General features: G+C 34.1%; 1 protein-coding gene across 4 annotated transcripts in view; it reads right to left on the bottom strand.

Annotated features, from left to right (window-relative positions):
* Positions 1 to 13,884, bottom strand: part of LOC137024850 (putative leucine-rich repeat-containing protein DDB_G0290503) — a 95,910-nt gene that overhangs the window by 31,378 nt on the left and 50,648 nt on the right. The gene's annotated exons all lie outside the window — the stretch shown is intronic.

Here is a 13,884-nt window from a genome sequence, read left to right as displayed (position 1 = left end):
TATTTTGGGTTACCATGATGGTGTTTTGCGTTTGCATGAATGAATCTGTGCACCTTCTTTATATAAGTATGTACTTCAGCTTGTGGAAAAGCTACTTGGAATGAACTAATTCTTCATGTGGCTTTCTCTTTTACCACCTGCATTATTATGTGGTTATCAGTATATGTTAAAAGTACAAAACAGATTTTAGTAGTAGTGTGCATTGTTGAATTTATTGGTTTACATTCTTAAATTACTTTTATACTGTAAATTTTACAGTTTGTTCTGTAAATATGTTTACAGGTTTGTTTGTTTGTTTTTTTACAAAATTATTAGCAACCACAGCTGCCAAAATTATTTTGTAAAAACTATGGAATTTTTTTCCTCAAAGGCAGTGCCAGAAGGATGCTGAGAGAATAACAACTTTTTCTGTGACAGAGAAAAACTGTAGAATGAGTCATAATTTAAAAGGAGAAGTTTAGGACAGCATGATATGTCAGTTTCCAGAACGTCCTTCAGAGTTGTAGATAACCGTCTCCAAAAATTAACAACTTCAGGACAATCCCAAAACATTGTATGAGCCTACCAAACCTCCCAAGCTGCAATTACAATTGGAAGATAAGGAAAGCTTCATTAAACATTTTGTAGGTGTAAGATACAGTAGTGAACTAACTGATGGTGAAGGTTTTTTGCCCATATTGAATGCCAACACATATCTTCATTATTATCTTCTATTTCCGTACTATATAGATCTCTGTACCAAACGTCTAAAATTGGTAACTGCTTGTAATATTTTATAGGTTTCATTCCATTATAGGTTTTTTGTATTATCTTAAATTGTCTAAGTTGTTAAAATACTTTTTTCCTAATAAAAACATTATAGCCTATTTAATTTGTTTGAATGGATTGCCATTTATGAGAACCTGTTATATTTGAGTTAAAAGAATCCTTTAACCATTTTTCTTTTGTCTATTACATGAATATGTGCATTAATTCATTAGCTGTATATGGGCTATGGTTAGGTGTCTGTTAAATTTTCGCTGACAGCCAGAATTTTGTTTTGTTTTAGCCAAGATATCAGTACTGTTTTGATAGCTAGATTTCTTGCTGGGAAGTGTGATAACACATTATCATCTCAGGACACTTCATGAATGACTATGCTATTTTTAATTTTATCTGAAAATCAACATTTGTGAGATTTAGTCAGATGAAACAGTTTTGAGGTTGACTGATCTAATTTTGTGTCTCTAGAAAATTCTGATCTATGAAATTAGACCCTAAGATAGGTCACCCAGGATTGGGCACAGTAGTTGTATGATGTTACTTGTTTTTTTGTTTTTGTTTTATGTAATAATTATTGTTATTAATGGGGTTTTTATTCATAATTTCCATGAATTAGATATAGGCCTACATTTTAGATGTCTTTGCTTTCATTGGAACTATAGGTAAAAAAAAAAAACTGTAATAATAACTGACTATTTTATTTTTATTAAATAAACTAATTACTAATAATTAATTAATTAATTAATTAATAATTAATAAACAAAGATATTTGAGCAGCAAGTTGCATTAAATTTATATTGGCTATACACTAAATGTTTGAGGTCATTATTATCATTATTATTATTATTAAATAATTGTATTTATACATCATATTTCTTTCCAGGATTGATAAGTAAAATAGCAATATAGCCTATATACCCTAGGCCTTTAGGAAACTAGAGCAAATTTTTTATGCTAATTATTTTCTCCAATAACGAAAAGAGAAATATAAAAACCTATTGAGTTTCCATGATTTTTCAATATTGCCTATAAAAGAAAATAGAGAGAGATGGATTGTGGCAGTCAAAAGAGAGAAACGAAAATTTGCAGTCTCTCCCTCAGCAGCTGTATGAAACCCCACTGCAACAATAGGACAGTATTTTTTTTTTTTTTTTTTTGTCATGAAAATCTAACAAGATATGTCGATATAAATGTACTACTTAGATTATTTCTTTTTTTACATAAAATAAAAATTTAAGAAATGTATTAATTTTGGTACTTTACACTCGCGTGCAATGCCCGCGAAAGAACCTGGCAGCGGGTATATAAGCTGGTGTCTGTGCCCACCGCGCGCACAACCCGACTTCGTTCTGAGAGGATATCGCCTGAGTTTCCTGAGGTAAAGTAGCCTACTTTTTCTTTTAAAAATGATTTTAATTACTTTTAAAACGTAGCCAACAACATTACTACGAATATCCATGACTTTTAAAACATATTAAGAAAGTAAACAATGAAATAAAATTAAGTTTACTAAGGACAGACAAACTGGAAACCGGCCAAGCAAATTTAATCACAAAATATAACAGCCGCTTTGGTATATGAAACAATAAATTGTAATAAAATTGACGGACTCCCAGTATATAACATTTACTGTTAGCACAAACAATGGTTTTCCGTCTTTTTCTGCTACCGTCCACTCCAGCACCGTTAATACCGTTAATGTCGTTTTTATTTGTGTGACGTCATTCGCGCTATAGAAGGTTTGGCTGCGAGCGCGTGAGTTACCCGCTCTCACACACGCTCACACCGTGTCTGACCAGACGCGACTCTTATATTATATATATAATAATAATAATATATATAATAATAATAATTATTATTATTATTATGAAAATGCCAGTGCAATAGGCCAGTGCATATAAAATAGAAAATTAGAAACCATAATTATGTAAAATGATAATTCATTAAAGAATGAAAATGCATCTGTGAATGATTTCTTATTTGTTAGCCAGTTGAAAGGGTTAAAAAAAAAAAAAATCATACCTTTGTACATTTTCAGATTTTATTGTACATATTCATAAATCTTTAAAAGCCTTTATTAACTTTGGGTTTATACTATGAAAATAATTATTCCTTTCTCTCTTTTTTAGGGTCAATTGCCATCTGATTTTTGTAAGTGCTCTTCATCTCTAAATTGCCATGTTCATAAAATATGATTAGTCAATTTTTGATGAAAAATTCATTTTAATTTGTACAGACAACTATAACTCATAGTCAGTGATGTTTCTTCCCTTTTCTCTCCTTTTGTTTCAACAGCAACCGAATAAACACCAAAGGCTCTTTTAAGAGCCATCCAAGCACAGAGCGTCTTTAGCTTTGTAAGTATATTAATGTATATATATATATATATATATTTTACTGATCAATACTGATAGATTAATCATACAGCTAGTTAGTCAACAGTGATGTCTTGATAAAGTCTTAAAAATCCTGCATCTCTGAAAGACTGCAAATGATGTTTGTTGAGCACCCTTCTGACTTGAAAGATTAGTTCACTTTCAAATGAAAATGATCCCAAGCTTTACTTACCCTCAAGCTATCCTAAGTGTATATGACTATCTGAGTTATATTAATAAATATCCTGATGCATCCGAAAGTCATATACACTTAGGATGGCTTGAGGGGGAGTAAATCTTGGGGTAATTTTCATTTGAAAGTGAACTAATCATTTAAAGGGATGGTTCACCCAAAAATTAAAAATCTGTCATCATTTACTCCCCCTCAAACCTGTATACATTTCTTTGTTCTGCTGTACACAAAAGAAGGTATTTGGAAGAATGTTTGTAACCAAGCAGATATCACCCCCCACTGACTACCATAGTATTTTTCTCTACTATTATAGTCAGTGGGGGGTGATATCTGCTTGGTTACAAACATTCTTCCAAATATCTTTGGAAGAAATGATGACAGAATTTTCATTTTTGGGTGAGCTAACCCTTTAACACTATAGCTGCATTTTAAAGGGCCATTTCCTTATGTCTTTTCGGGTCTTATTTATGAAAAAGAATGACCTTCAGTTGCTTAACCCTTTAAAAGTTTTAAATTAAGTTAAATTGTCCAGAAATGTAATGATAACTTAGAAGTCACCTATTGAATGTTTTTGCATCAAGTCATGCAAAATGGGATAGTCCCATGTGACTTTCTTTTGTGGAGCACAAAATTTAAAATTCTTAGTTTGTATATGAAATGTATGCAGTACACAATACTTGAGGAAATGTAAAGATAGTCTAATAAAATATTACTCCAATAAAACAATTAACTACTCTTTTTAATTTTAGTTCAGTCAAAGTGCAAAAGTACTAAGATGGGGGGGCTATTTATATGAGAATAAAAGCCTAAATTAAATCGATCGTCTCTTCAGAAGGCTTGTTTTGTATTGATTTATTTTATGATCTCTTTATGAATGTTTTGAAGAGTCAGAGTTTTGGGCGAGTAGACTTTCAATGGAGGAATAGAAATCTCTCTGATTTAAAAAAAAATAAAAATAAAAATAATAATAATAAATATATATATAAATTAATTTGGATTCCGGGGATGAACGAAACTCTTACCGGTTTCACGAGGATGAGTAAATGATGACATTTTAATTTTTTTTATTTAATTTTAACTCTTTAATGACAAAATTTGTCATTAAAGAGTTAAATATTTGGGTGGTGTTAATCTGACATGATAACCAGGGGTCCATTCTTCATACCTCACTTAATATATCTGAAGCCGTATTTCCATTACAGATTTGCACAAAACTTTTAAGCTTCCTGAGGAGCTATGAGCGAGGATGCACAGGTGCATAGACATCTAATACTATTAGTTTCTATTATGTTAATTATCAATTGTTAATAGATTAATACTATTTATATTAGATGTCAAACTTCAATAACACAAGATCCCTTGAGGCTTGAGCGCAGCTGATGACACTTTAAACTGATGCTTGAGGGATCAAGAATATTCCAATATACAAATAAGATTCGATTACCCCGTCTTTCTTGCATCCTCCCGCTGCATCTATGGGGTGAAGCTAAGGCAAGATGAAAGTGATGCATAAATAAGAAAAGAAAAGAACCCCCTGTCTCGTCTTCTGTACAAACATACCATGCTATCTTTAAAGAATGATAGCATGTTTCCATTGCAGTTTTGTGAAATAATTTTTTTGAATAAAGTTTTTGAACTGCCTGAAAAACCACCTCATGCGAGTGTAAAAACATTTTTTGTGATACTTGGGAGTTTTTTGCAAAATTCACGTGTTTCCATTGAGCGTAATTTCAATTGGACAGATACGAAAGGAAATTGTTGAATAAAGTTGTCGTTTTATTTTTTTGGCTCAAAAAACAACAAAAAAACTTGGCTCATGACCGTTTAAGGTTGAACCACTGTAGTCACATGAACTGTTTTAAATATGTCTTTAGTAGCTTTCTGGACATTGAAAGTGTAAATGAACTTATTCTCAATGCAGGCCTCACTGAGCCATTAGCACACAACATTATCCTATAATATTAATTTTTTATTGTCCCTGGTTCACATTAGAGTACTCTTGTAAGAAAGTATCAGTGGCTGGGACAGACTTTACGTATCACCTCCGCTTAAAAAGATGCAATCTAATTCTGTTTACATGAAATAAGCTTTATTTAATAACCTCCTGAGCAGGTTTAAGCTTACGGACCTGTTGCTAATACAAGTCTAAGAACCTTTGAAGTACTGAACAATCCAAGATCCAAATCTTCATCAATCAAATCCAGCTAACTGGGTTAGCGACATAGGAAGAACGGACCCCAGGAGTCCAAAATTAAGTGAAAAAATGTGTTTACCATAACGTTGAAATGAGAGCGTTAAGACATTGACTTACCTCTGAATAAATGAAGGCATGCAAGCAGCTTTATTCTGATAAGCAAGGTTGAAGTTGTAGCAGTTTGCAAATAATGGTGCCAGGCCATCAACAAATACCTCCGAACATGGGCCTGCTTTTCACTGACAACAGTCACTGGCACGGTGTCACGATTCACCTAAAAAAACAAATTCATCCTGATTTAACACACAAAACAACTTTGTTGCCTTGAAGATTACTGTTCTGTTAGAGAGAGGGAAAGGTTGAGAGACACTCAAGTAATTGGGCAAAAAAAGACAAAGAATTAAAACAGCAGAATAAAAACAGATCGTAAAAGTGAAAAAGTATGGGACAAAAGGGGCATAGAAGTACAGAGCTAGACAACATGTGATAGTGTGTGTAATGGACACACAGAAATAAAGTAGTACAGCAAATTACCTGGTAAGGTAAATATGGTAAGCCACCTCTTTTCCATATCTGCTGCAGTAGCTCCTAAAATTAAATTAATAAGAACGTGAATTAGGCACATTTTGTATTCAATTTTATATGCTGCATAAATGTCAGGATTGTTTTGCTCTCAGAACTGACAGATAAAAAAAACCCTGTAAAATTCAAGACTTCACAAGCTAATGAAGACCTGTAAATGTGCAACACGGAACCGACCTGGACCCGACTATTATTCTTAAAGTTGGACCCGGACCCATGCAGAACGGAGAAATGTCATAAATGTACTACCCGGAACCCACGCAGACCTTGGAAGACACAGACCCGACTGGACCCGATCGGCCTATTCCACATCAAAAAACAAGTTGCGAAAACAAAACTTTTTGTCTTACCTCTAATGTTAGTAGCCTTCTCCCTTGTACCTGACTGTGATACACAATCCTCTTTGCATTTTATCGTTTCTCTAGTCAACTTACATAAAATTACTAGAGTGTTTGTAGCCTACTAAGTGATATTAAAAGATCAAATCCTGCACAAAATAAATTTTCTGTACAGTATGCTTTATTAGTGTTTACCAAGTTTGGTATTTTATGTCACTGAAGAAATTTTTTTACATGTAATTAAACATGTTGCGTTCATATTCTGGGTAGGCTCATCTGCTTTTCTGTATGCTTTATTAGTATGGTGTTTACCAAGTTTGGTTTGTCCTTTGATTTTTTATCACCTGGCTCAGTGTCTTGCAACAAATAACTACATTGCATTCATATTACTATTGACTGTATGTTGCATTTTATTTAGGAATTATCATAATATCAAAAGATATGTGCAATAAACATTAAAATTATGCCACTATGTCACTTCTGACCAAACTTTTTAATACAAATATTATGTTAATACAACGTGAAAAAAAAGAATGAAGGACTCGGACCAGATACTCGAGAGAGGAACTATCTTTTCAGTTTCTGCATTCAGCCTGTGGGGTGTTGCGCATGCGCGGTTAACACAAAATGAATGAATCACTCCTTTAAACAACTGTTCTCGCGTCATATTAAAAGGCTTGTTCGAGATGCATCGGCGCTGCGCAGACCGATCGGCGTATGACATCAAAGTACCGCGAGAGTGACTGGAGAGCATTCAACTCCTTATGCTTTTGAATCGCTCTCGCGGTACTTTGATGTCATACGCCGATCGGTCTGCGCAGCGCGATGCATCTCAAACAAGCCTAAAGATTCAAAATGAACGAATCGTTTATGAACGACACATTACAAAACACACGCACAGCGCTGACTCTGAACTATTTTTTACAGTCTATGCTCTGAACACGGCCGGGTGATGCCCGAGTCTGATCGACTCGAGTGTTACGCACAATGTTAAACAGATCCGGGACCTAAGTAATAAATTGAAACCCAATGGCTGACCATTTGAAATAGACCCGAAACCGTACGGGTCCCGGGTTCTCTCAGTGTGCGCACCACTTTACTTTTTCTTTTTTCTAACAATTAGCTAAAATACAAATATGGATACAACACACCCTTATAAGTAATGTTAACCTAAACAATGTCTTCTTAAAAACAAATACATTTTAAATAAAAAAAAATGTATATTCACCACAGCAACCTCATGGGGAATAAACACGTGCTAATTGTCAAGTTGGCTGTCTAGCCAAGCTAACAACTAGCGTTACTCAGTAAAATAAAACCCAATTTATTTTCCAGAAATTTGAGTTTTATGTTAAAATAACAACAAGGGTGCCGTTTCCGTCCAAAATAACTTTATAAGAACGGCTATTAAAATGCAATGGTAAAATTTCGTGACTTGTTTGACAGTTTGGCCCAGTCTGTGACTCTGCCACAGTAGTAAAATTTCACGTGTAAACTGCAGCATCAACTGTTAGCAACACTCACCTTAATTACGGTCCTCGAACTCCAACTCAGCAATAAATGCAATAAATCTGTAATGCGCAATAAAACTGGATTCGCCTTCGACTTTCGACCAGTCCGCTGCAAATGACGTAATGACATCACTCGCACTGCGTGAAGTCTATGTAGACGTAGACACGTTTCTGTATTGGAGTAATGCAGAGTAGATAATATATTTTGGAAAAAGTGTGGATGCTTCCACATTTCTTTTTTTTAACCAATAAAGTAAAATAGATTTCTTTTAAAATAATTCATAAGTGTTACCCTGCAAACAACTACTTAAAAAGTTCAAAAATGATATTTGCTCCAGTTGTACTTTTTGTGACCACTCTGACAAAACTGTAGTCGTTTTGTGTTTGGTATTGTCCCTAAACGTCTGGCAAGATGTCATAGGATTTATTAGGAATATTTTATTTTGATTTCCTGTATAATCATTTTTCTTTCATTTTTCAATTAAGAGCAAAACATAACAGCAACTATTCTTGAACCCTTATAAAACATTAATAGAGTAAAATTACATTAGTTTTTAAAAAATATATTATACAGGGCTCGACAGTAAGGACTATTTAGTGTGTACACTTTCACTGCACCTGATTTAGTCTATTAATCTATTTAGTCTATTAAATGTGATATTGATTTTATACAGAGTAGCCTACAGTTTAATGAACAAGAACTTAATATCAAGCGACTTACATTTTAGACACTAAATCACCTGTTTCACTCTATTTCGCCAACGAAAACAGTTCCAAACAAAGTCCACAGAATTGTTTTGCGTCTCTGAGCAACACTTCCTGAATGAATCAGCCGCCTGAATGAATCGGTTGAATCTCAATGACTCGCTCATTAGCAGGGACTTGCTGCCACGTACTGGCGGGTTTAATTTCAGATTTTAAGTGTCTTCATTTTTAAAATAATTTGAAATGACAGTATTTAACGTTTTACATTTTCAACATTTCAAAACACTTATGCATCTGTAACTGCTATCGACTGATTAATAAAGTTTAATCTATAGTTATAAATCTATAGTTATATAGTTATAGATATTACAATTACTGTACTTGAAAATCTCCTGTTTAAACCTACATGAAAAACTTGAAAAGCATTGTTTATTTCATTTATTTATTTGTTCTGCTGTATTCATTTGTGCTATTACTCGTAATTTGATTATTTATTAATATTTTATGATTTTCTCTTTATTTATCTAACAATATTTAAAATTTAAGTAAGTTAATCTAGTAGCTTTTGGTGTCATAACCTTATTTATTAAGGTTACATGTATCAAAAACAATGAAAACAATAACTTGGCTTATTTTATAGACCCATTTTCTTTTCTGTTACTTTATTAATTTTTTGTTGTGGGGCAAGTAAAAATTTGAACGACTGGCCCAACTGGGCCAGTAGAAAAAAATCCTTAGTGTTGAGCCCTGTTATATTGTTCCAAAATTACATTTTGTTGTGTAACTTTTTTTTTTTTTTTACACCAACATAAAAACATTTTTTTTTGTGTGTGTACATCTGATCTTAAAAGTGTTAACCACCGTACAAAGTCTCATGCCATTGTTACATCCCACATAAGTCTAGGGGTGTATGTGGACGCAACAAAAGTGAAATATTTTAAAGAGCGTTCATCCGAGTCCTGCCATAGCACCACAAGCAACAAATTATCACAAAAAAGATTTTATTTCACAGCTCGTGGAACAAATACAAGAAAAAGGTACTGTAATAAAATACAAAGAAAAGAAAAAGGAAGCAATAGCTTCAGGAGAGGGCAAAGCCAAAATAATAAACAAAGAAATGCAAACTAACTAAAGTAATTAGAACCTCTAACTAAACTAACAAAGAAAACAAAAGAAAATAACAGAGTTGTACCTTAACTCCCTTCCTGGCCCCAAAATAGGAGAAAATAGGGTTAAACAAAAAAGAAAAATGGCACCCAGCTCCCTACAGCCTCCAAGTAAAACAAAAATAAGCAAAACACAAATAAACAGATATTTAAGTAGCTGCTAAACTAGATGATAATAGTAGCAGCAGCTATAAGCCAAATAATACAACAAACAGATGAGGGTGAAGGACAATACGAATCACTTTAACTTAAATGGCAAAAGTAAGTGTTGGAGAATATCATAATGAGCAAATACAAAAAAAAAAAAAAAACTACAATACCAAAGTAGGATATCAAGCAGCAACCAGCTAGGCAGGACAAAGACAACACTCTGGAGAAAGCTCTTGGGGAAACGTTTTCTCAATCAGCTACCTGCCAGGCAGATTGAGTAGGAGGAGCAAGAAAAAACAAGGAAAAAAAAAAAAAAACATACATTAAAGAAAACATAAATCCGATGAAGACTTCGTCTCTGGACGTAACACCATTTGGACAAAGAGAACTTTTTTTTTTTTTTTTTTAATTTGAGCAAACATCATTTGCGGGTCAAAAAGACCCCAAAGACCATATGAGAGTTAAACATTAGTTAATGCATTAACTAACATGAACTATGAGCAGTACATGCGTTACTGTATTTACTAATCTTTGTTAATGTTAATGAAAATACAGTTGTTCATTGTTTGTTCATGTTAACAAGATTTTAATAATGTATTAGTAAATGTTGAAATTAACATTAACAAAGATTAAGTGCAGTTCATTATTAGTTCATTAGTAACTAATGTTAATGAACCTTATTGTAAAGTGTTACCGAAAACTCATAGGCAGATTTTAAATCAACAAATTTATAGATTTTTTTGACCCTGTAATTTACAGTTCTTATTTTTGTCTTTCAGGAGCATTTCCAAAGGAATAATACAAGAGAAGCAAGTAATATAAACAGAACACTTCAATGTTTACAACATATCAATTAGCACCTTCAGCTGTACATATAAATCTGTAAATAGCACAATAGCCTACATGTATATAATCCTGACAATAGCACACATATATGCATATCACAATGTCTTATTGGACTAAAAGGAGAAAGACTTTAGCCAGTGTACAACAAATAGAACAAGAGATTTTGGATGAATACAAAACACAGGCTGAAAACACTGATGAATGTAGTGCTCATGGTCACAAAAGTCAAAACTCTCAAACTAGTGATCTCTCATCTTCTTGTAATGTAGTTCCCTCTCTTTCACCACCACATGAGAACTCATATGATCTGGAAAACAACACAGAGGCTGATTTATTCTGTGATTCTGACACTCTTTCTGATCCAGGCACTCTTTCTGATCCTGGTAGCATCCAACCAAATGCAGATTCTGACAGCAGTAGCAACAATTCATGTTATCAGTTGCAAACTAAACTGCAAACATGGGCAGCATCTTTTTGCATCCCTCTAGTAGCTCTTACAGCACTATTGGCAATCTTAAGATCAGAATTTCCAGATTTGCCCAAGGATGCAAGGACTCTTCTTGGTACACAGACAAAGGTATCCGTAGTAAACATTTGCAATGGAGAATATTACCATTTTGGCCTGGTAAATGGCTTGCAAAACACATTAACTCGGATCTCCAATATTCCCAAAAATCTGAAAACTCTTGCTTTGCAGTTTAATGTTGATGGCATTCCCCTGTTTAAAAGCTCCAGAACACAATTTTGGCCGATTCTTGCAACAATTGACTGTGATAAAACACGATCCCCATTTCTAATTGGTTTGTTCTGCGGCAATAGTAAACCAGGTTCAGTCTGGGAGTATTTGAAAGAATTCATTGCAGAACTAAAAGTGGTACTACAGGAAGGCATTGTGAAGAATGGTACTCATTTTAAAGTTGTGGTCTCCTCCTTTATTTGCGATGCCCCTGCACGAGCGTTCATCAAAAACGTCAAGTCTCACAATGGCTATTTTGGCTGTGACAAATGCTCCCAGACTGGAGTGTGGTTGAATAAAATGACATACCCTGAAATAGATGCTCCACTGCGAACTGACACGGACTATGAAATGATGATAAACGAAGAACATCATTTGAACAGTAGTTTAAGCCCCTTGACTGGACTTGTAAAAATGGTAACGCAGTTTCCTTTAGACTATATGCACACCTGCTGTCTTGGAGTCATGAGAAGACTAATTCAGATGTGGATGAAAGGCAGAAAGCTTAAAACAAGATTGTCATCACAGCGTGTAACAGAGATTTCTAACAGACTTGTTGCTCTCCGTGCTTTTATGCCTCAAGAGTTTGCCAGGAAGCCTCGTTCTTTAACGGACGTGGATAGATGGAAGGCCACAGAGTTCCGTCAGTTTATGTTATATACTGGCCCCGTTGTTTTAAAAGGATGTGTGGAATGCGAAATTTATGACAACTTTCTTCTCTTTTCTGCTGGCATGTTTCTGCTGCTTAGTCCTGGCCTCTCTACTTCAATGATTGAATTTGCCAACAAGGCTCTTTTGTCATTTGTGACACATTATAGCAGATTATATGGCACAGACGAGGTAGTTTACAATGTCCACCAAGTAATCCATCTTGCAGGGGAGTATAAAGCATTCGGCCCTCTCGATAACATATCGGCATTTCCATATGAAAATTACCTTGGTGGACTGAAACGGTTGGTTAGGAAACCAGATCGTCCTTTACAGCAGGTTGTCAAAAGACTTTCAGAAATGCTTCCAAAAGAATCTCACCAATCAACTGATGAATCACTTCTCTCATCAAGCTCAAAACAGCAGAAAATGGTGCATTTCTCAGATTGTGTTTTGTCACATAACCAAGGAGACAACTGTATCAAAGTCGATGCAGACATTGCCATAGTAAAGGACATAGTCAAACAGAATGACAGCATTCATATAATGTGTTCCAAAAAACCGAATCGTTTTACACTTACCCATGCGACTCCTCTGCACTTGGATGTCATAGAGTCTCTGTCCTCCAAGACAAGACTGAAATGGTACCTTTGTCCAGTGTGAAACAAAAGTATGTCCTTCTTCCTGAAAATGAGAATGGGTTTTTTGCAATACCCCTCCTCCATTTCAGATAGTATTTGTTCAGCAGAGTGAGCACAGATGGTGGGTGTAGTGTTAGGCTTTTTGAAATGTTTTTAAATAAAATACTGAAAAATTGTAGATAAAATGTTCAAAATATATAGGGTTAGTTCACCTGAAAATAAAAATTCTATCATTTCACAATATTTAACTCATAATTAGATATTTTTTAATGAAATCTGAGAGATTTCTGTCACTCCATTGAAAGTCCAGATAAACATAACTTTCTAGATCCAAAAATGTCATCATAATATTGAAACAAATCCATATGAATCAAGAGGTTTAATGTGTGTCTTCTGAAGAGATATGATCACTTTATACAGTTGACAGATTTAATTTAGCCTTTTATTCACATTGTCAACATTGGTTAACATACAGGGAGTGCTTCAAAGTTTGTTAAAAGTTCAAACACACTAAAGCAAACCTCATTAGTGGGTTACGCACACATGCAAGCACTTTGGTGTATGCATGGGTGCAATGCACTGTACATGTGCTTTAATCAATGTTTATTATGGCTAAATTAAATCTGTCCATCGTATAGCAATCATGTCTCTTCTGAAGTCTTATATTAATCCTCTTGATTCATATTGATTATTTCTAATTTATATTGATTTTTCAATATTACAATGACATTTTTTAATCTAGAAAGTTTTGCTTATCTGGACTGTCAGTGGAGTGACAAATCTCTTAGCTTTCATTAAAAATACCTTAATATGTGTTTCTAAGATGAACGAAAGTGAGTAAAATTATGACAGAATTTTAATTTTTGGGTAAACCAGCCCTTTGAAAGTTGGTTGAAGTGACTGAACATTGTGAGATTAGGGAGCAGGGCTGGGCGATATATCACATGCGATTGTCACGCGTATTTCGTCAGTAAAGCCGGTTCCCTGATTACCGCTAAATCGTCATCACCTGCTTTCAAATGGAGCAGCATTTAATA

Source organism: Chanodichthys erythropterus, chromosome 8, assembly GCF_024489055.1.
Source record: "Chanodichthys erythropterus isolate Z2021 chromosome 8, ASM2448905v1, whole genome shotgun sequence".
Taxonomy (NCBI): Eukaryota; Metazoa; Chordata; class Actinopteri; order Cypriniformes; family Xenocyprididae; genus Chanodichthys; species Chanodichthys erythropterus.
Note: the sequence above shows the minus strand (reverse complement) of the source record. Positions and strands in the feature narration are given on the sequence as shown.